The sequence below is a fragment of the Hyla sarda genome, unplaced genomic scaffold (genome assembly GCF_029499605.1).
Source record: "Hyla sarda isolate aHylSar1 unplaced genomic scaffold, aHylSar1.hap1 scaffold_479, whole genome shotgun sequence".
Classification (NCBI taxonomy): domain Eukaryota; kingdom Metazoa; phylum Chordata; class Amphibia; order Anura; family Hylidae; genus Hyla; species Hyla sarda.
The window spans coordinates 42,776-67,514 of NW_026610491.1; the positions used below are offsets into that span (position 1 = coordinate 42,776).

General features: G+C 45.4%; 9 non-coding genes and 1 pseudogene across 9 annotated transcripts; all 10 read right to left on the reverse strand.

Moving 5' to 3' along the window:
* Positions 1–2,069: 2,069 nt before the first annotated feature.
* Positions 2,070–2,246, reverse strand: LOC130336436 (U2 spliceosomal RNA; annotated as a pseudogene).
* A 6,813-nt stretch (positions 2,247–9,059) lies between these two features.
* On the reverse strand, positions 9,060–9,250 carry LOC130336459 (U2 spliceosomal RNA). Its single transcript, XR_008877883.1, has one exon. It is a non-coding gene; the product is annotated as a U2 spliceosomal RNA (small nuclear RNA).
* Positions 9,251–11,339: 2,089 nt separating this feature from the next.
* On the reverse strand, positions 11,340–11,526 carry LOC130336441 (U2 spliceosomal RNA). The gene has a single exon (XR_008877869.1). It is a non-coding gene; the product is annotated as a U2 spliceosomal RNA (small nuclear RNA).
* A 693-nt stretch (positions 11,527–12,219) lies between these two features.
* LOC130336445 (U2 spliceosomal RNA) lies at positions 12,220–12,407 on the reverse strand. Its single transcript, XR_008877873.1, has one exon. It is a non-coding gene; the product is annotated as a U2 spliceosomal RNA (small nuclear RNA).
* Positions 12,408–14,477: 2,070 nt separating this feature from the next.
* LOC130336460 (U2 spliceosomal RNA) lies at positions 14,478–14,668 on the reverse strand. The gene has a single exon (XR_008877884.1). It is a non-coding gene; the product is annotated as a U2 spliceosomal RNA (small nuclear RNA).
* A 2,097-nt stretch (positions 14,669–16,765) lies between these two features.
* Positions 16,766–16,956, reverse strand: LOC130336461 (U2 spliceosomal RNA). Its single transcript, XR_008877885.1, has one exon. It is a non-coding gene; the product is annotated as a U2 spliceosomal RNA (small nuclear RNA).
* A 2,092-nt stretch (positions 16,957–19,048) lies between these two features.
* On the reverse strand, positions 19,049–19,239 carry LOC130336463 (U2 spliceosomal RNA). Its single transcript, XR_008877886.1, has one exon. It is a non-coding gene; the product is annotated as a U2 spliceosomal RNA (small nuclear RNA).
* Positions 19,240–21,332: 2,093 nt separating this feature from the next.
* LOC130336442 (U2 spliceosomal RNA) lies at positions 21,333–21,519 on the reverse strand. The gene has a single exon (XR_008877870.1). It is a non-coding gene; the product is annotated as a U2 spliceosomal RNA (small nuclear RNA).
* Positions 21,520–22,212: 693 nt separating this feature from the next.
* On the reverse strand, positions 22,213–22,400 carry LOC130336446 (U2 spliceosomal RNA). The gene has a single exon (XR_008877874.1). It is a non-coding gene; the product is annotated as a U2 spliceosomal RNA (small nuclear RNA).
* Positions 22,401–24,472: 2,072 nt separating this feature from the next.
* On the reverse strand, positions 24,473–24,663 carry LOC130336464 (U2 spliceosomal RNA). The gene has a single exon (XR_008877887.1). It is a non-coding gene; the product is annotated as a U2 spliceosomal RNA (small nuclear RNA).
* Between the last annotated feature and the right edge of the window lie 76 nt (positions 24,664–24,739).

Below are 24,739 nucleotides of genomic sequence, written 5' to 3' on the forward strand. Positions count from 1 at the left end.
AAGGGGCGGGCCCAACAAGGTCCCCTTCATGGGCACTATCACTGCTTGCTGTCAGGGAGGCTGCCAGACAATTTTCCATGCACACTCTGGGCTGGGGGGCAGTCAACCACCAGTACACACAGCAGAACCTAAACCCATACCATTATTGCTAAGCAGCAAGACAGGGGCCCATTGCACTCCCACGGGGCCTTTTTAAATGCAATCCATAACCCGGATTTGCCAGGAACCCTTCTTACTCCTCCTACTTGCATGTGACACTGGGCTTAGGATCTGCATAGGAAACACACACACAAGCACACACCTACCTTTGTTGCCTGCAGATGCCTCCTTGGCTGTCCCCAAACGGTATCAAACCAACACCCACGGGAAGCTGTAAGCATAGAGGACATGCCTGCACCCCATTGGACTTACCTGTGTGGGTTAAATCCGGGTTATTTGACAACCTATGGCGGTGATGGTTCTGCTCAGGCAGAGCAGTGCTGATGCTCCTCATAAAGCTGTCGCTGCTGTGAAGGTTCTAGGTGACATCACAAATCCCTTTGGTTACATACACAACAAAGCTGGGTTGTTGTTGTTTACACTCTGCAAGGCCTGTGGAAGTGAGTGACATCATAGCACTGTAGTTCTGAGGGTTCAAGATGGATGCAACAATCTCCTGTTGCTTCTATGAAGGCCGTAATAGACGACATCACCAAACAGCTCCATAGTCACATACACAGCAAAGGAGAGATGTTGTTTACACCTAGTGATGTCAGTGGTATTGAGTGACATCACAGCACAGTGCTAAGGCTCCTGGGCCTGGACACAGCAGCGGCTGCAATATCTCAACGGAGAATACGTTTATATCTATGTGTGTGTGTGCGCATATATATATATATATATATATATATATATATATATATTTCTCCGCCGAAATCACTTTTAAACCCATTTCCACCTTTTTTTCCCTTCTCTTCCTCTTACTTTTTTTTCACGTTTTTTTACGTTTTTCTCCTTTTCGCCTCTTTTCTGGGCGTATTATTCTTCTTTTTCTTCTTTTTTTTCGTCTAATGCATACCCCATCAGTGCAGCAATGCTTATTCAATACCGCCAGCAGATGGAGACACTGGGGGATAATTTTCTAAGGATTTATACTGATTTTTCCTGTCTGAATTTGTCGCACAGAAAGTTGCAGGCCAAATATGTGTGACATTTCTGCGACTTTAGCTTCTAGAGCATTTTTACAACATTATACATAGGTGCTGAATACATAAAAAGCGACTGTTCAGCGACAGACAAGTCGCATCGGCTGAAAGTAGGCCAGAATGTCAGTCCATGTTGGAGCAGGTTTAGATACAGTCTAAAGCATAGATCTCAAAGTCTGTGCACAGAATTTAGCAAGGGCCTCGCACCTTCTGATGCATCAGGTAGGTGCACAATAGCATAGCCTAACCCTCTGTACTTTGGTCTATATTGATGCGGGACATAGACAGCCAGCTGATGACCAATCCATTAGTGCAATGGATGGCTGGAAGCATTTGTCTTTGCCTTTGCAATACCACAGAAGCAATGCATGGTCAATGTACAGCAATGACACACCTGTGTGAACAGCCAGGAGACCCCCCCCATGTTATGTTACATAGTTACATAGTTAGTACGGTCGAAAAAAGACATATGTCCATCACGTTCAACCAGGGAATTAAGGGGTAGGGGTGTGGCGCGATATTGGGGAAGGGATGAGATTTTATATTTCTTCATAAGCATTAATCTTATTTTGTCAATTAGGAACATTCAGCACCCACCCGCTATCAAGGCAGCTGCCTATCATGTCATGCCCTACCTGCACAGGTGTGCTGGCTACTCAAATGATCCAATTAAGGAGGCCATTTAGTCAGCAGCAGCAGAAGTCCTGTGCCTGGACGCTCCAACAGGGGCCAGACACAAGCAGAAGCAGAAGCAGCAGAAGCAGCAGCAGCACCACCTTTTGTTTTTTGGCTGCAGCAGCAGCAAGGCCCACAGGGCTGGCTAGCTGGCTAGCCAGCAAGCAGGTAGCAATGAAAGTAGGAATCTTTCTTTTTAACCCTGTAAGGGGGTGGTGCACTGTACCCGAAGATACTGCCATATCGGGTCAATGCATAGGGCGACGGAAGCAAGCTTCGAAATCGGCCCCCGTTCTCAAAAATCCATTTAATATATGGTCCCCAGATAGGGGACGTATCAGATATTAAACTGATAAGAACAGATTTTTTTACTTTTAGATATAATATTCTTAGACTAAAAGACCTTACGCAGTCCAGATTACACTTAGTCTGCTAAAAGCATATTCCACAGATGTAGATTCCAAAGACTTTTAGCCACTTTGTGACCTAATCTTTTTTTATCCAATAAATAGAAAACATGCATCTCACTAAGAGCTAGGCGAACACAATCTTTAGAGGTAATAGTGTCTCTTTTAAAAAGAAGAATATTCCTTGTCTTCCATAGTGCAATTTTAATACAATTTATACTAATCCACAAAACCCGAGACTTCTCCACAGATAAAACATTATAAAATCCATATAAAATAACTTCATGATTTAAAAAATTAAGATCAGAAATGAATTTTAGTAAGGGTACTATCAAATGCCATATCTCTTGGGCGTAAAAACAGTTCCAAAAAAGGTGTAAAACTGTTTCCTCACTAGGACACCCCATTCTCGGGCACTTTGCACTACGACACAATCCTCTTCTGTGTTGGAATTCTCTGGTAGGCAAACATTGATGTGCTATCTGCCAGGCCAGATCTTTTAAGTCATTAGATAAGAATCCCATATTCACCATCCTCCAAACTCTTAGAGATTTCTCAGTGGAATAATTAGATATTAAGCAAATCTGTTCTATCTTCCTGATTTCAGGAACTAATTTTCGTGCATTACTACAAATTTCTTGACTAAAATTAGCAATGCCATAAATACGAATAATCTTTTCTAAAACCACATAGTGCGCTGGGGGAATAAATAAGATTGGGGACGTTAAAGGTAAGGTTATCCACTTTCTTTTTCTAAAAATGTGACCTGCAGCATATTTTAAAAAATAAGACCAATAACAGTTTCTTTGCAAGCCATTAAAACACATAGAAAAAAAGTGAATATATAAAAACCTTTTTAAATCAGGCACATCCTTACCCCCCAATTTCTTTGTCTTCATCATTACATCTCTCCTGAGTTTATCCATTTTAGACCCCCATAAAAAATGAAAGCAAATCTTGTTTAAAAACTTTAAGGTGCGTTCACTCGGTGGGAAAACCAAGCTTAAATATAGCATGATAGGTAGCAACAAAGCTTTCATTATCAGTACTTTTCCTTCTATTGTTAATTTCCTCATTTTCCAAAAACTTATTTTCTTTTGCACTTTCTCTTTGACGATGGACCAGCTTTCCTCTCCATTATTTTCATTGTCAAAGATGACACCCAAGATTTTGATTTTATCATATTGCACATTCACCTCCGTATTGCCCCAATTCCCTATTGCAAAGCAATCACATTTATTTTTATTTAATTTGAAGCCAGAGCCCTCACAAAAAAATTCTGTCTGTCTGATAGCACGTTTCAGGGATGGTTCATCTGAACATAGAATATTAACATCATCCATATATGCTATCGTCTTTACGCTCTGTCCTCCACTTCCAGGGATTGGCACTCCTCTAATGAGCTTATCTTTTCTCAAAACATTCAACAGAGGTTCTATTGCACATATGAAAAGAATGGGTGATAGGGGGCACCCCTGTTTCACCCCAGACTGTAAACATACCTCTTGGGATAAAAAACCGTTTATTAAAATACGACTAAAACAGTTTTTATATAAAAGTGCAATTTTTCCAACAATAAAATCAGGAAAATTCATTTTCTTTAAAACCAACCATAAAAAATCATGAGAAACACGGTCATAAGCCTTTTGAAAATCCAAGGATAAAATTGCCAATTTCTGATCACATTGTTTCTGATACCATAAAACATCTTTTACAAGGTTTAGATGATCACTTATTTTCCTTCCAGGTACTCCGCATACTTGGTCACTGTGTATAACCTTAGCAATTACCTGCTTGAGCCTATTTGCTAAAATTTTTGCTAAAACCTTATAGTCTGTATTTAGCAGGGTAATAGGCCTCCAATTTTCTAATTTAGAGATGTCTCCTTTTTTAAAAATCAGAGTAACAACACCATCTCTCCAGGACGCAGGTAAAATCTCAGATTTAAAAGCACAGTTAAAAATACCTAAAAGATCATCTTTTAAAATGGACCAAAAACACAGATAAAATTCAACTGGCAACCCATCCGAACCAGGTGTTTTACCATTTAAAAAACTCTTAAAAGTGCTTAAAAGTTCAGGTAAAAAGATTTCATCACAAAGGCTTTCTTGGTCAGTTTTGTCAAGTTTTGAATCCAAGGTATCTAAAACATCATTAGTAAAGGAAATATCAATATCTTTTTTATTAAAAAGCTCCTGATAAAATACTTGTGCTTCTCGCAACATCTCTTCATTAGTTATCTTCCCTTCTATTACAGATATCATTTCTTTCTTTCCCACCACCTTCTTAAAAAAGAATCTCGAACACTTTTCATCATTCTCCAGACATTGCACCTTGCTGTTAAAAATCATTTCTTTTCCTTTTTGACTAATGGCATTTTTTATTTCATTCTTTGTCTGAGCAATAACATCATCCATCTCAAGCCCGGCTTGCTTTAGTTTATAATATGTTTGGATTTTAGTGTTTAACATTTTAAACCATAACTTTTTCTCCTTAGCCTTTTGGATGCCCACACGGATAAAAAACAGTTTAGTCCACTTTTTAACATCCTCCCACCAATCCAAAATATTTTTATATTGGGATTGACGCAATCTCCATTTGTTATAAGCAGCAATAAAATAATTTTTTGTTTTCATGTCCTCTAATAAAGTAATGTTGAGCTTCCAAACGCCTCTGCCTTTCTCTAGGCCAGGTAAAGTGACATGTGCATATAATAACTTATGATCAGAGAAAATATTCGATAAAAGAGAAACATCAACTAGATTAAAACTTTCCGATAAAAAAATAAAATCAATCCTGGATTTGCAGACATTATTTTCCCATGTGTAACCAGGGTCGTCTGGGTATTTTCTCCTCCAGACATCGGTAAAGTTAAAATCCTCAGTCATACTCTTAATCTGTTTCTCTGTTTTATCCACTCTGACATGCACACTTCCACTCTCACGATGATCACCACTCATACAACAATTAAAATCTCCAGCCATTAAAATAGGTGTTGAACCTGGGATAAAAGCCTGAATATCATTAATCAAGTCGGCTCTCTCATTTTTTTCAGGAGAAGCATAGATGTTAAAAAGCTTAATCTCCGAGCCATTGTACTTAATATTAACTAATAGCGCTCTACCAGGTATAATTTCTAAGAAGGACAAAACTTGTACATCTGAACCTCTAAACAAGATCCCAACACCTGAAGATCTGTTCAGATTGTCACCCGACCAGACCGATGGTCCCAAAGTCCAGCCACGACAAAGGTCCTCATAATTTGGACTATGTTCAATTCCACATTCTTGTAAAAAGAACAGAGAACAGTCCAAGGTCTCTAAAAAACTAAACAAAGCAGCCCTTCTCGTAGGGCTCTTTAGACCTCTCACATTAAGAGAGGAGCACTTTAAGGAAGCTATTCGCTACTGGAGTTTGAGTCCGATATGAAACCCACAGGTGACTCCGGGCTTTCGAACTCTTTGATATTTTTTGGATCGGACGCTGATCTTATAGAAGGCCTCCATGCATGTTGACTGTCCTCACATTCGTCTGAGCTTTTTTTGACAGGCCGTTTAATGCCAAGTTGTGGCTCATCTCCGAGTTCCTTCTTCCGCTTGATCTCCTTCACGCCAACCTCCATGGCTTCACTGCTCACTAGTGACCCTCCACCGCCAGAACCCTCCACAGAAGGTCTCCCCTCTGTCCCAGGCACAGCAGCAGAAAGGTCCATAAGCTCCGCCACGACATCAGAAGTTACAGCCGGCTTTTCTGAAGGCGCCTCAGACCGCTGGGGTGCTTTCGCAGGTGGTACTTCAGCTTGCACTACACCCACTCTCCCCGCTACACGGTCAGCCCACGATCTAGCTACACTGGAACGGAGACTGCAATCTTTAAAGGCATGGCCTTCTTCACCACAAATGTTGCAGATGATTTTAGCACAGTCCTTAGAAACATGGCCTTCTTGATTGCACCGACCACAGCGAACTGTAGTGTCCGTGCAAACTTCCATAGTATGTCCGAATTTCTTACATTTCCTACAAAAAGTAGGCATCTCGGGATAAAACAAATAGCCCTTATCCCGACCGATAGAAAAGTTGGAGGGTGGATGACACAACCCTCCAATGCCAGTAGCATCCTCCTTCATTTTCACAAAAAACTTATGTTTCCCCGTCCATAGGTCTTCTGAATTCATCACCTTATGGGAATACTTAACAGAACTGCAGTATTTCCCCAAAAAGAGCTCAATATGGGACACAGTCACAAAGGGATTGTGCATACACACAACTAGAGGAATATCGCCTCCAGTATACAACACTGTGACCGTGATCCCATCAAGCTCAGCAAGGTCTTGATTGCTTTTCAGCTTCTCAAAAAGATTCTGGCATGCATAAGCAGAGTCCAGAGTTAGGATGAAGCTGCCCTTCCGAGGATCTCTGAGACAGACGATGTTCTCTTTCTTCACCCCAAGAAGCTTGTAGAGAGTTTCTTTCACAAAATAAGAAAGTTGGACGAGTTCTTGTTTGTCTTCATCAACATCAAAGCGAAAGGAAAAACGAATCCGCGTTTCACCGGATGTAAGGTAACGGATGCGAACACCCATCTTGTCGATCGCCTTTTCGGTTCCTCGTAGCAGCCCCCCTTGGAAAAGGTAGGACAAACTCCCAGGATCCTCCTGACCAGACACTTGATCTAGCCAAAAGGCCGAGAAGCGATAACCGTGAAAGGGGCGGGCCCAACAAGGTCCCCTTCATGGGCACTATCACTGCTTGCTGTCAGGGAGGCTGCCAGACAATTTTCCATGCACACTCTGGGCTGGGGGGCAGTCAACCACCAGTACACACAGCAGAACCTAAACCCATACCATTATTGCTAAGCAGCAAGACAGGGGCCCATTGCACTCCCACGGGGCCTTTTTAAATGCAATCCATAACCCGGATTTGCCAGGAACCCTTCTTACTCCTCCTACTTGCATGTGACACTGGGCTTAGGATCTGCATAGGAAACACACACACAAGCACACACCTACCTTTGTTGCCTGCAGATGCCTCCTTGGCTGTCCCCAAACGGTATCAAACCAACACCCACGGGAAGCTGTAAGCATAGAGGACATGCCTGCACCCCATTGGACTTACCTGTGTGGGTTAAATCCGGGTTATTTGACAACCTATGGCGGTGATGGTTCTGCTCAGGCAGAGCAGTGCTGATGCTCCTCATAAAGCTGTCGCTGCTGTGAAGGTTCTAGGTGACATCACAAATCCCTTTGGTTACATACACAACAAAGCTGGGTTGTTGTTGTTTACACTCTGCAAGGCCTGTGGAAGTGAGTGACATCATAGCACTGTAGTTCTGAGGGTTCAAGATGGATGCAACAATCTCCTGTTGCTTCTATGAAGGCCGTAATAGACGACATCACCAAACAGCTCCATAGTCACATACACAGCAAAGGAGAGATGTTGTTTACACCTAGTGATGTCAGTGGTATTGAGTGACATCACAGCACAGTGCTAAGGCTCCTGGGCCTGGACACAGCAGCGGCTGCAATATCTCAACGGAGAATACGTTTATATCTATGTGTGTGTGTGCGCATATATATATATATATATATATATATATATATTATATATATATATTTCTCCGCCGAAATCACTTTTAAACCCATTTCCACCTTTTTTTCCCTTCTCTTCCTCTTACTTTTTTTTCACGTTTTTTTACGTTTTTCTCCTTTTCGCCTCTTTTCTGGGCGTATTATTCTTCTTTTTCTTCTTTTTTTTCGTCTAATGCATACCCCATCAGTGCAGCAATGCTTATTCAATACCGCCAGCAGATGGAGACACTGGGGGATAATTTTCTAAGGATTTATACTGATTTTTCCTGTCTGAATTTGTCGCACAGAAAGTTGCAGGCCAAATATGTGTGACATTTCTGCGACTTTAGCTTCTAGAGCATTTTTACAACATTATACATAGGTGCTGAATACATAAAAAGCGACTGTTCAGCGACAGACAAGTCGCATCGGCTGAAAGTAGGCCAGAATGTCAGTCCATGTTGGAGCAGGTTTAGATACAGTCTAAAGCATAGATCTCAAAGTCTGTGCACAGAATTTAGCAAGGGCCTCGCACCTTCTGATGCATCAGGTAGGTGCACAATAGCATAGCCTAACCCTCTGTACTTTGGTCTATATTGATGCGGGACATAGACAGCCAGCTGATGACCAATCCATTAGTGCAATGGATGGCTGGAAGCATTTGTCTTTGCCTTTGCAATACCACAGAAGCAATGCATGGTCAATGTACAGCAATGACACACCTGTGTGAACAGCCAGGAGACCCCCCCCCCCCCCCCCCCCCCATGTTATGTTACATAGTTACATAGTTAGTACGGTCGAAAAAAGACATATGTCCATCACGTTCAACCAGGGAATTAAGGGGTAGGGGTGTGGCGCGATATTGGGGAAGGGATGAGATTTTATATTTCTTCATAAGCATTAATCTTATTTTGTCAATTAGGAACATTCAGCACCCACCCGCTATCAAGGCAGCTGCCTATCATGTCATGCCCTACCTGCACAGGTGTGCTGGCTACTCAAATGATCCAATTAAGGAGGCCATTTAGTCAGCAGCAGCAGAAGTCCTGTGCCTGGACGCTCCAACAGGGGCCAGACACAAGCAGAAGCAGAAGCAGCAGAAGCAGCAGCAGCACCACCTTTTGTTTTTTGGCTGCAGCAGCAGCAAGGCCCACAGGGCTGGCTAGCTGGCTAGCCAGCAAGCAGGTAGCAATGAAAGTAGGAATCTTTCTTTTTAACCCTGTAAGGGGGTGGTGCACTGTACCCGAAGATACTGCCATATCGGGTCAATGCATAGGGCGACGGAAGCAAGCTTCGAAATCGGCCCCCGTTCTCAAAAATCCATTTAATATATGGTCCCCAGATAGGGGACGTATCAGATATTAAACTGATAAGAACAGATACTACACTTGATCTTAGCCAAAAGGCCGAGAAGCGATAACCGTGAAAGGGGCGGGCCCAACAAGGTCCCCTTCATGGGCACTATCACTGCTTGCTGTCAGGGAGGCTGCCAGACAATTTTCCATGCACACTCTGGGCTGGGGGGCAGTCAACCACCAGTACACACAGCAGAACCTAAACCCATACCATTATTGCTAAGCAGCAAGACAGGGGCCCATTGCACTCCCACGGGGCCTTTTTAAATGCAATCCATAACCCGGATTTGCCAGGAACCCTTCTTACTCCTCCTACTTGCATGTGACACTGGGCTTAGGATCTGCATAGGAAACACACACACAAGCACACACCTACCTTTGTTGCCTGCAGATGCCTCCTTGGCTGTCCCCAAACGGTATCAAACCAACACCCACGGGAAGCTGTAAGCATAGAGGACATGCCTGCACCCCATTGGACTTACCTGTGTGGGTTAAATCCGGGTTATTTGACAACCTATGGCGGTGATGGTTCTGCTCAGGCAGAGCAGTGCTGATGCTCCTCATAAAGCTGTCGCTGCTGTGAAGGTTCTAGGTGACATCACAAATCCCTTTGGTTACATACACAACAAAGCTGGGTTGTTGTTGTTTACACTCTGCAAGGCCTGTGGAAGTGAGTGACATCATAGCACTGTAGTTCTGAGGGTTCAAGATGGATGCAACAATCTCCTGTTGCTTCTATGAAGGCCATAATAGACGACATCACCAAACAGCTCCATAGTCACATACACAGCAAAGGAGAGATGTTGTTTACACCTAGTGATGTCAGTGGTATTGAGTGACATCACAGCACAGTGCTAAGGCTCCTGGGCCTGGACACAGCAGCGGCTGCAATATCTCAACGGAGAATACGTTTATATCTATGTGTGTGTGTGCGCATATATATATATATATATATATATATATATATATATATTTCTCCGCCGAAATCACTTTTAAACCCATTTCCACCTTTTTTTCCCTTCTCTTCCTCTTACTTTTTTTTCACGTTTTTTTACGTTTTTCTCCTTTTCGCTCTTTTCTGGGCGTATTATTCTTCTTTTTCTTCTTTTTTTTCGTCTAATGCATACCCCATCAGTGCAGCAATGCTTATTCAATACCGCCAGCAGATGGAGACACTGGGGGATAATTTTCTAAGGATTTATACTGATTTTTCCTGTCTGAATTTGTCGCACAGAAAGTTGCAGGCCAAATATGTGTGACATTTCTGCGACTTTAGCTTCTAGAGCATTTTTACAACATTATACATAGGTGCTGAATACATAAAAAGCGACTGTTCAGCGACAGACAAGTCGCATCGGCTGAAAGTAGGCCAGAATGTCAGTCCATGTTGGAGCAGGTTTAGATACAGTCTAAAGCATAGATCTCAAAGTCTGTGCACAGAATTTAGCAAGGGCCTCGCACCTTCTGATGCATCAGGTAGGTGCACAATAGCATAGCCTAACCCTCTGTACTTTGGTCTATATTGATGCGGGACATAGACAGCCAGCTGATGACCAATCCATTAGTGCAATGGATGGCTGGAAGCATTTGTCTTTGCCTTTGCAATACCACAGAAGCAATGCATGGTCAATGTACAGCAATGACACACCTGTGTGAACAGCCAGGAGACCCCCCCCCCCCCCCCCCCCCATGTTATGTTACATAGTTACATAGTTAGTACGGTCGAAAAAAGACATATGTCCATCACGTTCAACCAGGGAATTAAGGGGTAGGGGTGTGGCGCGATATTGGGGAAGGGATGAGATTTTATATTTCTTCATAAGCATTAATCTTATTTTGTCAATTAGGAACATTCAGCACCCACCCGCTATCAAGGCAGCTGCCTATCATGTCATGCCCTACCTGCACAGGTGTGCTGGCTACTCAAATGATCCAATTAAGGAGGCCATTTAGTCAGCAGCAGCAGAAGTCCTGTGCCTGGACGCTCCAACAGGGGCCAGACACAAGCAGAAGCAGAAGCAGCAGAAGCAGCAGCAGCACCACCTTTTGTTTTTTGGCTGCAGCAGCAGCAAGGCCCACAGGGCTGGCTAGCTGGCTAGCCAGCAAGCAGGTAGCAATGAAAGTAGGAATCTTTCTTTTTAACCCTGTAAGGGGGTGGTGCACTGTACCCGAAGATACTGCCATATCGGGTCAATGCATAGGGCGACGGAAGCAAGCTTCGAAATCGGCCCCCGTTCTCAAAAATCCATTTAATATATGGTCCCCAGATAGGGGACGTATCAGATATTAAACTGATAAGAACAGATTTTTTTTTTTTTTTTTTTTTATCTAAAGCCGAGGAACGTGCTTTCGATTCACCCAAAGTGCAAGAAAAAGTGCAAACGTGTTACACTAAAAAAACGTGCACAAAGGATGCGGTCTATCGCAAGCCCTTCTCCGATAGGAGAGAGGCCCCCCAACAAACCTTACCCTTCGCCTCCGGACCAAAAGGTACCTGCGAGGTTCCAGGTTCGATGTCCCTTTTCGCCGAAGCTACTAGGGGACCACAAATGCTCCCGGCATCCCCCTTGGCGTTAGCCAAGGTATCTGCCCGCAGAGCCGATTACGGTAGGTACCCTGCCAAAGCAGGAGTACCCGGGGTGTTTGCAGGGAGCTGCGGAACCTAATGGCCACACACACCTCCCCTAGACCGCCAGGAGGGACACCCAGAAGGGCTACCGCATCCTGACCAATCCTGTGAACACACAACACGCAAAAAGTGACACAGTGAGACAAAAAAGAAATAAATAAGTGAATGTGTGCAGATATACTGCCCGGACATCCGGCCGGATCTATAAAAATTTCTCTGATCCTAGCCAGAAGGCCGGGAATCAAGAGGTGAGTGCCACAAGGTGAAGAGATTATGGTGCCCGTGCTTCAACTCAGTGAGTCTATCCTCCCAGTGAGTTTCGGCACCTCGGGGTCACCACTCCCCGAGGCACAAAAGTACCTCGGCTCTAGACCCTCTCAGCCTCATGGCGAGACCCGGAGGGAACAGGTCACATCGGGGCAGCCGTCGAGCTGATTCCTCAGAACCAGCCCCGGAAAGCCCTGGTACACCTGCATCCTCCATGCAGCACCCATCCCCACCAGCCCCATACCGGCGTTACTATCCACCGGCATGAAAAACTGATAAGAACAGATACTACACTTGATCTTAGCCAAAAGGCCGAGAAGCGATAACCGTGAAAGGGGCGGGCCCAACAAGGTCCCCTTCATGGGCACTATCACTGCTTGCTGTCAGGGAGGCTGCCAGACAATTTTCCATGCACACTCTGGGCTGGGGGGCAGTCAACCACCAGTACACACAGCAGAACCTAAACCCATACCATTATTGCTAAGCAGCAAGACAGGGGCCCATTGCACTCCCACGGGGCCTTTTTAAATGCAATCCATAACCCGGATTTGCCAGGAACCCTTCTTACTCCTCCTACTTGCATGTGACACTGGGCTTAGGATCTGCATAGGAAACACACACACAAGCACACACCTACCTTTGTTGCCTGCAGATGCCTCCTTGGCTGTCCCCAAACGGTATCAAACCAACACCCACGGGAAGCTGTAAGCATAGAGGACATGCCTGCACCCCATTGGACTTACCTGTGTGGGTTAAATCCGGGTTATTTGACAACCTATGGCGGTGATGGTTCTGCTCAGGCAGAGCAGTGCTGATGCTCCTCATAAAGCTGTCGCTGCTGTGAAGGTTCTAGGTGACATCACAAATCCCTTTGGTTACATACACAACAAAGCTGGGTTGTTGTTGTTTACACTCTGCAAGGCCTGTGGAAGTGAGTGACATCATAGCACTGTAGTTCTGAGGGTTCAAGATGGATGCAACAATCTCCTGTTGCTTCTATGAAGGCCGTAATAGACGACATCACCAAACAGCTCCATAGTCACATACACAGCAAAGGAGAGATGTTGTTTACACCTAGTGATGTCAGTGGTATTGAGTGACATCACAGCACAGTGCTAAGGCTCCTGGGCCTGGACACAGCAGCGGCTGCAATATCTCAACGGAGAATACGTTTATATCTATGTGTGTGTGTGCGCATATATATATATATATATATATTTCTCCGCCGAAATCACTTTTAAACCCATTTCCACCTTTTTTTCCCTTCTCTTCCTCTTACTTTTTTTTCACGTTTTTTTACGTTTTTCTCCTTTTCGCCTCTTTTCTGGGCGTATTATTCTTCTTTTTCTTCTTTTTTTTCGTCTAATGCATACCCCATCAGTGCAGCAATGCTTATTCAATACCGCCAGCAGATGGAGACACTGGGGGATAATTTTCTAAGGATTTATACTGATTTTTCCTGTCTGAATTTGTCGCACAGAAAGTTGCAGGCCAAATATGTGTGACATTTCTGCGACTTTAGCTTCTAGAGCATTTTTACAACATTATACATAGGTGCTGAATACATAAAAAGCGACTGTTCAGCGACAGACAAGTCGCATCGGCTGAAAGTAGGCCAGAATGTCAGTCCATGTTGGAGCAGGTTTAGATACAGTCTAAAGCATAGATCTCAAAGTCTGTGCACAGAATTTAGCAAGGGCCTCGCACCTTCTGATGCATCAGGTAGGTGCACAATAGCATAGCCTAACCCTCTGTACTTTGGTCTATATTGATGCGGGACATAGACAGCCAGCTGATGACCAATCCATTAGTGCAATGGATGGCTGGAAGCATTTGTCTTTGCCTTTGCAATACCACAGAAGCAATGCATGGTCAATGTACAGCAATGACACACCTGTGTGAACAGCCAGGAGACCCCCCCCCCCCCCCCCATGTTATGTTACATAGTTACATAGTTAGTACGGTCGAAAAAAGACATATGTCCATCACGTTCAACCAGGGAATTAAGGGGTAGGGGTGTGGCGCGATATTGGGGAAGGGATGAGATTTTATATTTCTTCATAAGCATTAATCTTATTTTGTCAATTAGGAACATTCAGCACCCACCCGCTATCAAGGCAGCTGCCTATCATGTCATGCCCTACCTGCACAGGTGTGCTGGCTACTCAAATGATCCAATTAAGGAGGCCATTTAGTCAGCAGCAGCAGAAGTCCTGTGCCTGGACGCTCCAACAGGGGCCAGACACAAGCAGAAGCAGAAGCAGCAGAAGCAGCAGCAGCACCACCTTTTGTTTTTTGGCTGCAGCAGCAGCAAGGCCCACAGGGCTGGCTAGCTGGCTAGCCAGCAAGCAGGTAGCAATGAAAGTAGGAATCTTTCTTTTTAACCCTGTAAGGGGGTGGTGCACTGTACCCGAAGATACTGCCATATCGGGTCAATGCATAGGGCGACGGAAGCAAGCTTCGAAATCGGCCCCCGTTCTCAAAAATCCATTTAATATATGGTCCCCAGATAGGGGACGTATCAGATATTAAACTGATAAGAACAGATACTACACTTGATCTTAGCCAAAAGGCCGAGAAGCGATAACCGTGAAAGGGGCGGGCCCAACAAGGTCCCCTTCATGGGCACTATCACTGCTTGCTGTCAGGGAGGCTGCCAGACAATTTTCCATGCACACTCTGGGCTGGGGGGCAGTCAACCACCAGTACACACAGCAGAACCTAAACCCATACCATTATTGCTAAGCAGCAAGACAGGGGCCCATTGCACTCCCACGGGGCCTTTTTAAATGCAATCCATAACCCGGATTTGCCAGGAACCCTTCTTACTCCTCCTACTTGCATGTGACACTGGGCTTAGGATCTGCATAGGAAACACACACACAAGCACACACCTACCTTTGTTGCCTGCAGATGCCTCCTTGGCTGTCCCCAAACGGTATCAAACCAACACCCACGGGAAGCTGTAAGCATAGAGGACATGCCTGCACCCCATTGGACTTACCTGTGTGGGTTAAATCCGGGTTATTTGACAACCTATGGCGGTGATGGTTCTGCTCAGGCAGAGCAGTGCTGATGCTCCTCATAAAGCTGTCGCTGCTGTGAAGGTTCTAGGTGACATCACAAATCCCTTTGGTTACATACACAACAAAGCTGGGTTGTTGTTGTTTACACTCTGCAAGGCCTGTGGAAGTGAGTGACATCATAGCACTGTAGTTCTGAGGGTTCAAGATGGATGCAACAATCTCCTGTTGCTTCTATGAAGGCCGTAATAGACGACATCACCAAACAGCTCCATAGTCACATACACAGCAAAGGAGAGATGTTGTTTACACCTAGTGATGTCAGTGGTATTGAGTGACATCACAGCACAGTGCTAAGGCTCCTGGGCCTGGACACAGCAGCGGCTGCAATATCTCAACGGAGAATACGTTTATATCTATGTGTGTGTGTGCGCATATATATATATATATATATATATATATATATATATATTTCTCCGCCGAAATCACTTTTAAACCCATTTCCACCTTTTTTTCCCTTCTCTTCCTCTTACTTTTTTTTCACGTTTTTTTTTACGTTTTTCTCCTTTTCGCCTCTTTTCTGGGCGTATTATTCTTCTTTTTCTTCTTTTTTTTCGTCTAATGCATACCCCATCAGTGCAGCAATGCTTATTCAATACCGCCAGCAGATGGAGACACTGGGGGATAATTTTCTAAGGATTTATACTGATTTTTCCTGTCTGAATTTGTCGCACAGAAAGTTGCAGGCCAAATATGTGTGACATTTCTGCGACTTTAGCTTCTAGAGCATTTTTACAACATTATACATAGGTGCTGAATACATAAAAAGCGACTGTTCAGCGACAGACAAGTCGCATCGGCTGAAAGTAGGCCAGAATGTCAGTCCATGTTGGAGCAGGTTTAGATACAGTCTAAAGCATAGATCTCAAAGTCTGTGCACAGAATTTAGCAAGGGCCTCGCACCTTCTGATGCATCAGGTAGGTGCACAATAGCATAGCCTAACCCTCTGTACTTTGGTCTATATTGATGCGGGACATAGACAGCCAGCTGATGACCAATCCATTAGTGCAATGGATGGCTGGAAGCATTTGTCTTTGCCTTTGCAATACCACAGAAGCAATGCATGGTCAATGTACAGCAATGACACACCTGTGTGAACAGCCAGGAGACCCCCCCCCCCCCCCCCCCATGTTATGTTACATAGTTACATAGTTAGTACGGTCGAAAAAAGACATATGTCCATCACGTTCAACCAGGGAATTAAGGGGTAGGGGTGTGGCGCGATATTGGGGAAGGGATGAGATTTTATATTTCTTCATAAGCATTAATCTTATTTTGTCAATTAGGAACATTCAGCACCCACCCGCTATCAAGGCAGCTGCCTATCATGTCATGCCCTACCTGCACAGGTGTGCTGGCTACTCAAATGATCCAATTAAGGAGGCCATTTAGTCAGCAGCAGCAGAAGTCCTGTGCCTGGACGCTCCAACAGGGGCCAGACACAAGCAGAAGCAGAAGCAGCAGAAGCAGCAGCAGCACCACCTTTTGTTTTTTGGCTGCAGCAGCAGCAAGGCCCACAGGGCTGGCTAGCTGGCTAGCCAGCAAGCAGGTAGCAATGAAAGTAGGAAGTAGGAATCTTTCTTTTTAACCCTGTAAGGGGGTGGTGCACTGTACCCGAAGATACTGCCATATCGGGTCAATGCATAGGGCGACGGAAGCAAGCTTCGAAATCGGCCCCCGTTCTCAAAAATCCATTTAATATATGGTCCCCAGATAGGGGACGTATCAGATATTAAACTGATAAGAACAGATACTACACTTGATCTTAGCCAAAAGGCCGAGAAGCGATAACCGTGAAAGGGGCGGGCCCAACAAGGTCCCCTTCATGGGCACTATCACTGCTTGCTGTCAGGGAGGCTGCCAGACAATTTTCCATGCACACTCTGGGCTGGGGGGCAGTCAACCACCAGTACACACAGCAGAACCTAAACCCATACCATTATTGCTAAGCAGCAAGACAGGGGCCCATTGCACTCCCACGGGGCCTTTTTAAATGCAATCCATAACCCGGATTTGCCAGGAACCCTTCTTACTCCTCCTACTTGCATGTGACACTGGGCTTAGGATCTGCATAGGAAACACACACACAAGCACACACCTACCTTTGTTGCCTGCAGATGCCTCCTTGGCTGTCCCCAAACGGTATCAAACCAACACCCACGGGAAGCTGTAAGCATAGAGGACATGCCTGCACCCCATTGGACTTACCTGTGTGGGTTAAATCCGGGTTATTTGACAACCTATGGCGGTGATGGTTCTGCTCAGGCAGAGCAGTGCTGATGCTCCTCATAAAGCTGTCGCTGCTGTGAAGGTTCTAGGTGACATCACAAATCCCTTTGGTTACATACACAACAAAGCTGGGTTGTTGTTGTTTACACTCTGCAAGGCCTGTGGAAGTGAGTGACATCATAGCACTGTAGTTCTGAGGGTTCAAGATGGATGCAACAATCTCCTGTTGCTTCTATGAAGGCCGTAATAGACGACATCACCAAACAGCTCCATAGTCACATACACAGCAAAGGAGAGATGTTGTTTACACCTAGTGATGTCAGTGGTATTGAGTGACATCACAGCACAGTGCTAAGGCTCCTGGGCCTGGACACAGCAGCGGCTGCAATATCTCAACGGAGAATACGTTTATATCTATGTGTGTGTGTGCGCATATATATATATATATATATATATATATATATATATATATATTTCTCCGCCGAAATCACTTTTAAACCCATTTCCACCTTTTTTTCCCTTCTCTTCCTCTTACTTTTTTTTCACGTTTTTTTACGTTTTTCTCCTTTTCGCCTCTTTTCTGGGCGTATTATTCTTCTTTTTCTTCTTTTTTTTCGTCTAATGCATACCCCATCAGTGCAGCAATGCTTATTCAATACCGCCAGCAGATGGAGACACTGGGGGATAATTTTCTAAGGATTTATACTGATTTTTCCTGTCTGAATTTGTCGCACAGAAAGTTGCAGGCCAAATATGTGTGACATTTCTGCGACTTTAGCTTCTAGAGCATTTTTACAACATTATACATAGGTGCTGAATACATAAAAAGCGACTGTTCAGCGACAGACAAGTCGCATCGGCTGAAAGTAGGCCAGAATGTCAGTCCATGTTGGAGCAGGTTTAGATACAGTCTAAAGCATAGATCTCAAAGTCTGTGCACAGAATTTAGCAAGGGCCTCGCACCTTCTGATGCATCAGGTAGGTGCACAATAGCATAGCCTAACCCTCTGTACTTTGGTCTATATTGATGCGGGACATAGACAGCCAGCTGATGACCAATCCATTAGTGCAATGGATGGCTGGAAGCATTTGTCTTTGCCTTTGCAATACCACAGAAGCAATGCATGGTCAATGTACAGCAATGACACACCTGTGTGAACAGCCAGGAGACCCCCCCCCCCCCCCCCCCATGTTATGTTACATAGTTACATAGTTAGTACGGTCGAAAAAAGACATATGTCCATCACGTTCAACCAGGGAATTAAGGGGTAGGGGTGTGGCGCGATATTGGGGAAGGGATGAGATTTTATATTTCTTCATAAGCATTAATCTTATTTTGTCAATTAGGAACATTCAGCACCCACCCGCTATCAAGGCAGCTGCCTATCATGTCATGCCCTACCTGCACAGGTGTGCTGGCTACTCAAATGATCCAATTAAGGAGGCCATTTAGTCAGCAGCAGCAGAAGTCCTGTGCCTGGACGCTCCAACAGGGGCCAGACACAAGCAGAAGCAGAAGCAGCAGAAGCAGCAGCAGCACCACCTTTTGTTTTTTGGCTGCAGCAGCAGCAAGGCCCACAGGGCTGGCTAGCTGGCTAGCCAGCAAGCAGGTAGCAATGAAAGTAGGAATCTTTCTTTTTAACCCTGTAAGGGGGTGGTGCACTGTACCCGAAGATACTGCCATATCGGGTCAATGCATAGGGCGACGGAAGCAAGCTTCGAAATCGGCCCCCGTTCTCAAAAATCCATTTAATATATGGTCCCCAGATAGGGGACGTATCAGATATTAAACTGATAAGAACAGATACTACACTTGATCTTAGCCAAAAGGCCGAGAAGCGATAACCGTGAAAGGGGCGGGCCCAACAAGGTCCCCTTCATGGGCACTATCACTGCTTGCTGTCAGGGAGGCTGCCAGACAATTTTCCATGCACACTCTGGGCTGGGGGGCAGTCAACCACCAGTACACACAGCAGAACCTAAACCCATACCATTATTGCTAAGCAGCAAGACAGGGGCCCATTGCACTCCCACGGGGCCTTTTTAAATGCAATCCATAACCCGGATTTGCCAGGAACCCTTCTTACTCCTCCTACTTGCATGTGACACTGGGCTTAGGATCTGCATAGGAAACACACACACAAGCACACACCTACCTTTGTTGCCTGCAGATGCCTCCTTGGCTGTCCCCAAACGGTATCAAACCAACACCCACGGGAAGCTGTAAGCATAGAGGACATGCCTGCACCCCATTGGACTTACCTGTGTGGGTTAAATCCGGGTTATTTGACAACCTATGGCGGTGATGGTTCTGCTCAGGCAGAGCAGTGCTGATGCTCCTCATAAAGCTGTCGCTGCTGTGAAGGTTCTAGGTGACATCACAAATCCCTTTGGTTACATACACAACAAAGCTGGGTTGTTGTTGTTTACACTCTGCAAGGCCTGTGGAAGTGAGTGACATCATAGCACTGTAGTTCTGAGGGTTCAAGATGGATGCAACAATCTCCTGTTGCTTCTATGAAGGCCGTAATAGACGACATCACCAAACAGCTCCATAGTCACATACACAGCAAAGGAGAGATGTTGTTTACACCTAGTGATGTCAGTGGTATTGAGTGACATCACAGCACAGTGCTAAGGCTCCTGGGCCTGGACACAGCAGCGGCTGCAATATCTCAACGGAGAATACGTTTATATCTATGTGTGTGTGTGCGCATATATATATATATATATATATATATATATATATATATATATTTCTCCGCCGAAATCACTTTTAAACCCATTTCCACCTTTTTTTCCCTTCTCTTCCTCTTACTTTTTTTTCACGTTTTTTTACGTTTTTCTCCTTTTCGCCTCTTTTCTGGGCGTATTATTCTTCTTTTTCTTCTTTTTTTTCGTCTAATGCATACCCCATCAGTGCAGCAATGCTTATTCAATACCGCCAGCAGATGGAGACACTGGGGGATAATTTTCTAAGGATTTATACTGATTTTTCCTGTCTGAATTTGTCGCACAGAAAGTTGCAGGCCAAATATGTGTGACATTTCTGCGACTTTAGCTTCTAGAGCATTTTTACAACATTATACATAGGTGCTGAATACATAAAAAGCGACTGTTCAGCGACAGACAAGTCGCATCGGCTGAAAGTAGGCCAGAATGTCAGTCCATGTTGGAGCAGGTTTAGATACAGTCTAAAGCATAGATCTCAAAGTCTGTGCACAGAATTTAGCAAGGGCCTCGCACCTTCTGATGCATCAGGTAGGTGCACAATAGCATAGCCTAACCCTCTGTACTTTGGTCTATATTGATGCGGGACATAGACAGCCAGCTGATGACCAATCCATTAGTGCAATGGATGGCTGGAAGCATTTGTCTTTGCCTTTGCAATACCACAGAAGCAATGCATGGTCAATGTACAGCAATGACACACCTGTGTGAACAGCCAGGAGACCCCCCCCCCCCCCCCCCCCATGTTATGTTACATAGTTACATAGTTAGTACGGTCGAAAAAAGACATATGTCCATCACGTTCAACCAGGGAATTAAGGGGTAGGGGTGTGGCGCGATATTGGGGAAGGGATGAGATTTTATATTTCTTCATAAGCATTAATCTTATTTTGTCAATTAGGAACATTCAGCACCCACCCGCTATCAAGGCAGCTGCCTATCATGTTATGCCCTACCTGCACAGGTGTGCTGGCTACTCAAATGATCCAATTAAGGAGGCCATTTAGTCAGCAGCAGCAGAAGTCCTGTGCCTGGACGCTCCAACAGGGGCCAGACACAAGCAGAAGCAGAAGCAGCAGAAGCAGCAGCAGCACCACCTTTTGTTTTTTGGCTGCAGCAGCAGCAAGGCCCACAGGGCTGGCTAGCTGGCTAGCCAGCAAGCAGGTAGCAATGAAAGTAGGAATCTTTCTTTTTAACCCTGTAAGGGGGTGGTGCACTGTACCCGAAGATACTGCCATATCGGGTCAATGCATAGGGCGACGGAAGCAAGCTTCGAAATCGGCCCCCGTTCTCAAAAATCCATTTAATATATGGTCCCCAGATAGGGGACGTATCAGATATTAAACTGATAAGAACAGATTTTTTTTTTTTTTTTTTTTTATCTAAAGCCGAGGAACGTGCTTTCGATTCACCCAAAGTGCAAGAAAAAGTGCAAACGTGTTACACTAAAAAAACGTGCACAAAGGATGCGGTCTATCGCAAGCCCTTCTCCGATAGGAGAGAGGCCCCCCAACAAACCTTACCCTTCGCCTCCGGACCAAAAGGTACCTGCGAGGTTCCAGGTTCGATGTCCCTTTTCGCCGAAGCTACTAGGGGACCACAAATGCTCCCGGCATCCCCCTTGGCGTTAGCCAAGGTATCTGCCCGCAGAGCCGATTACGGTAGGTACCCTGCCAAAGCAGGAGTACCCGGGGTGTTTGCAGGGAGCTGCGGAACCTAATGGCCACACACACCTCCCCTAGACCGCCAGGAGGGACACCCAGAAGGGCTACCGCATCCTGACCAATCCTGTGAACACACAACACGCAAAAAGTGACACAGTGAGACAAAAAAGAAATAAATAAGTGAATGTGTGCAGATATACTGCCCGGACATCCGGCCGGATCTATAAAAATTTCTCTGATCCTAGCCAGAAGGCCGGGAATCAAGAGGTGAGTGCCACAAGGTGAAGAGATTATGGTGCCCGTGCTTCAACTCAGTGAGTCTATCCTCCCAGTGAGTTTCGGCACCTCGGGGTCACCACTCCCCGAGGCACAAAAGTACCTCGGCTCTAGACCCTCTCAGCCTCATGGCGAGACCCGGAGGGAACAGGTCACATCGGGGCAGCCGTCGAGCTGATTCCTCAGAACCAGCCCCGGAAAGCCCTGGTACACCTGCATCCTCCATGCAGCACCCATCCCCACCAGCCCCATACCGGCGTTACTATCCACCGGCATGAAAAACTGATAAGAACAGATACTACACTTGATCTTAGCCAAAAGGCCGAGAAGCGATAACCGTGAAAGGGGCGGGCCCAACAAGGTCCCCTTCATGGGCACTATCACTGCTTGCTGTCAGGGAGGCTGCCAGACAATTTTCCATGCACACTCTGGGCTGGGGGGCAGTCAACCACCAGTACACACAGCAGAACCTAAACCCATACCATTATTGCTAAGCAGCAAGACAGGGGCCCATTGCACTCCCACGGGGCCTTTTTAAATGCAATCCATAACCCGGATTTGCCAGGAACCCTTCTTACTCCTCCTACTTGCATGTGACACTGGGCTTAGGATCTGCATAGGAAACACACACACAAGCACACACCTACCTTTGTTGCCTGCAGATGCCTCCTTGGCTGTCCCCAAACGGTATCAAACCAACACCCACGGGAAGCTGTAAGCATAGAGGACATGCCTGCACCCCATTGGACTTACCTGTGTGGGTTAAATCCGGGTTATTTGACAACCTATGGCGGTGATGGTTCTGCTCAGGCAGAGCAGTGCTGATGCTCCTCATAAAGCTGTCGCTGCTGTGAAGGTTCTAGGTGACATCACAAATCCCTTTGGTTACATACACAACAAAGCTGGGTTGTTGTTGTTTACACTCTGCAAGGCCTGTGGAAGTGAGTGACATCATAGCACTGTAGTTCTGAGGGTTCAAGATGGATGCAACAATCTCCTGTTGCTTCTATGAAGGCCGTAATAGACGACATCACCAAACAGCTCCATAGTCACATACACAGCAAAGGAGAGATGTTGTTTACACCTAGTGATGTCAGTGGTATTGAGTGACATCACAGCACAGTGCTAAGGCTCCTGGGCCTGGACACAGCAGCGGCTGCAATATCTCAACGGAGAATACGTTTATATCTATGTGTGTGTGTGCGCATATATATATATATATATATATTTCTCCGCCGAAATCACTTTTAAACCCATTTCCACCTTTTTTTCCCTTCTCTTCCTCTTACTTTTTTTTCACGTTTTTTTACGTTTTTCTCCTTTTCGCCTCTTTTCTGGGCGTATTATTCTTCTTTTTCTTCTTTTTTTTCGTCTAATGCATACCCCATCAGTGCAGCAATGCTTATTCAATACCGCCAGCAGATGGAGACACTGGGGGATAATTTTCTAAGGATTTATACTGATTTTTCCTGTCTGAATTTGTCGCACAGAAAGTTGCAGGCCAAATATGTGTGACATTTCTGCGACTTTAGCTTCTAGAGCATTTTTACAACATTATACATAGGTGCTGAATACATAAAAAGCGACTGTTCAGCGACAGACAAGTCGCATCGGCTGAAAGTAGGCCAGAATGTCAGTCCATGTTGGAGCAGGTTTAGATACAGTCTAAAGCATAGATCTCAAAGTCTGTGCACAGAATTTAGCAAGGGCCTCGCACCTTCTGATGCATCAGGTAGGTGCACAATAGCATAGCCTAACCCTCTGTACTTTGGTCTATATTGATGCGGGACATAGACAGCCAGCTGATGACCAATCCATTAGTGCAATGGATGGCTGGAAGCATTTGTCTTTGCCTTTGCAATACCACAGAAGCAATGCATGGTCAATGTACAGCAATGACACACCTGTGTGAACAGCCAGGAGACCCCCCCCCCCCCCCCCCCATGTTATGTTACATAGTTACATAGTTAGTACGGTCGAAAAAAGACATATGTCCATCACGTTCAACCAGGGAATTAAGGGGTAGGGGTGTGGCGCGATATTGGGGAAGGGATGAGATTTTATATTTCTTCATAAGCATTAATCTTATTTTGTCAATTAGGAACATTCAGCACCCACCCGCTATCAAGGCAGCTGCCTATCATGTCATGCCCTACCTGCACAGGTGTGCTGGCTACTCAAATGATCCAATTAAGGAGGCCATTTAGTCAGCAGCAGCAGAAGTCCTGTGCCTGGACGCTCCAACAGGGGCCAGACACAAGCAGAAGCAGAAGCAGCAGAAGCAGCAGCAGCACCACCTTTTGTTTTTTGGCTGCAGCAGCAGCAAGGCCCACAGGGCTGGCTAGCTGGCTAGCCAGCAAGCAGGTAGCAATGAAAGTAGGAATCTTTCTTTTTAACCCTGTAAGGGGGTGGTGCACTGTACCCGAAGATACTGCCATATCGGGTCAATGCATAGGGCGACGGAAGCAAGCTTCGAAATCGGCCCCCGTTCTCAAAAATCCATTTAATATATGGTCCCCAGATAGGGGACGTATCAGATATTAAACTGATAAGAACAGATACTACACTTGATCTTAGCCAAAAGGCCGAGAAGCGATAACCGTGAAAGGGGCGGGCCCAACAAGGTCCCCTTCATGGGCACTATCACTGCTTGCTGTCAGGGAGGCTGCCAGA